General features: G+C 34.6%; 1 pseudogene; it reads left to right on the top strand.

The window, feature by feature from the left end:
* Positions 1–1,765: 1,765 nt before the first annotated feature.
* The window catches only part of LOC136850969 (uncharacterized), a 2,004-nt pseudogene continuing 1,935 nt past the window's right edge, over positions 1,766–1,834 (top strand).

Here is a 1,834-nt window from a genome sequence, read left to right as displayed (position 1 = left end):
CAGCCCTCTAGCCTCAGTAGTTTTTAAGATCTGAGGACGGACAGACAAAGCCGGCACAATAGTTTTCTTTTCAGAACACTAAAAAAACACAAAATAATCGACTTAAAAGAGAAATCTGGATAACAAAAACGTTAGTCTGACTTATATTGTAATGACCTATATACTGTAAAACAATGAAGATATGTCAAAATATAACAATAAAAGGTTGGCTTTGACTTAAACAATAATCGTAACTGGAAAGTAGGACGATATTGCATTTTGTGCCCAGAATTCACTTGGGTTAAGTAGGCTTCGACATAATCCGATACAAGGATAAGTAAATAAAGGCAAGTTAATGGCTATATTACTGAAGAGTGTTTATGTAAATGCATCTGAAGGGTGACAATATTTGTTCAGCAAAAGGGCAAACACGAAAGGACAGGGAATGGAAATATATATACAGCTAATATGTGCATAGATATAAAGCTAATATGTACAGAGATATAAAGTTAATATGTACGTTTATATAAAGCTAATATGTACATAGAAAGAGCTTTTCATTTTCATGATATAACAGTCATTCATTAAATAAGTCATTACATTATAAGGCATATAAACGGTAATAATTCTGTAACCCCTATTAGAGTGGGAGCCCAGAGCATTTATTCATGCGAAAGACGGCAAAAGGTTCAACATTATTAATATCATGCCTGACCCTCATATAATGGATTTCTGTATTGCTGTCGGGGCTATGAGCCCCAAATACATCATAAGGGGGTGAAAAATAACATTTATTCATGTGAACTTCGGCAAGGCTAAAAGTAGTTTAGAAAAGTTCCACAGGAGTCTCCTGACTACTGAATGGAAAATGACAGTAACTTTGGGTGGGGCGTTGCCCCGGACAGGAAGCCCCATCCCCGAGGAAAAAATGACATTTATTCATGTGAAAAGCGGCAAGGCTGGAAATAGTCTCAATTAGTCCTTTGGAGTCTCCTACACACCAAATGGATAATGACAGCCATTTTAGGTGGGGCTTTGACTCCGACAGCAACCCTACCTCAAACCCTGGTCAAAAATTTATGTTTATTCATATGAAAACAGGCAAGGCTAGAAATTGTCTCAAATACACAATGACAATTTTGGGTTGGAATTTGCCCTTGATAGCAATGTTCTTTTAACTCCATGTCAAAAAGTCATTAATATGAAAACTGGCAAGGTTGAAAATGGAATTAATTCATGCCATCATACTCCTTTGTACACCTTCTGTGCATGAAAGGTTGAAAGTCTAGAAATATTTTAATTTGTGTATTAAGAGATATGGCTGTAATGGCTGTACATTTACATAGTTTTGGTTCTCGTGTCTTTGTTGATTTATTAATATGAAGAATTCCAGCTAGACTTGACACTTGCATTTTCTTATTTACAGAGAACCATATGGTAATTCTGCTGCATATTTAATTCTAGCGCCTCTTTTGCTGTATTAGCTTAAATAACCAAATGCAGTATCAGTTCAGCAAGTTTTCCTTTCATTTGTCCAGTCGTTTTTTCATTATTAATGGCATACCGATAATCATTTTAGCTAACTTTACCACATTTGGTAATAAATTCAAACATCATTAATACATATCTGTATTGTGGATATTTTTCTTTAATGAGAGCAAAGGTATTTGGAAAGGATATTTGGAAATTTATGGGTATTATTTCAAATTTAAGCAGAAATTATATAAATATTTTTAAAGATACTATATCCACATTACAGTGATCCCTGTCACATTTCTTACAGATTATGGCCGACAATAGTCCTATATGCTTCATGTGCAAAACCAATGATGAGTCATCTACCCCTAAATCTTTG

Source organism: Macrobrachium rosenbergii, chromosome 3 (genome assembly GCF_040412425.1).
Source record: "Macrobrachium rosenbergii isolate ZJJX-2024 chromosome 3, ASM4041242v1, whole genome shotgun sequence".
In the NCBI taxonomy this organism is placed as follows: domain Eukaryota; kingdom Metazoa; phylum Arthropoda; class Malacostraca; order Decapoda; family Palaemonidae; genus Macrobrachium; species Macrobrachium rosenbergii.
Note: the sequence above shows the minus strand (reverse complement) of the source record. Positions and strands in the feature narration are given on the sequence as shown.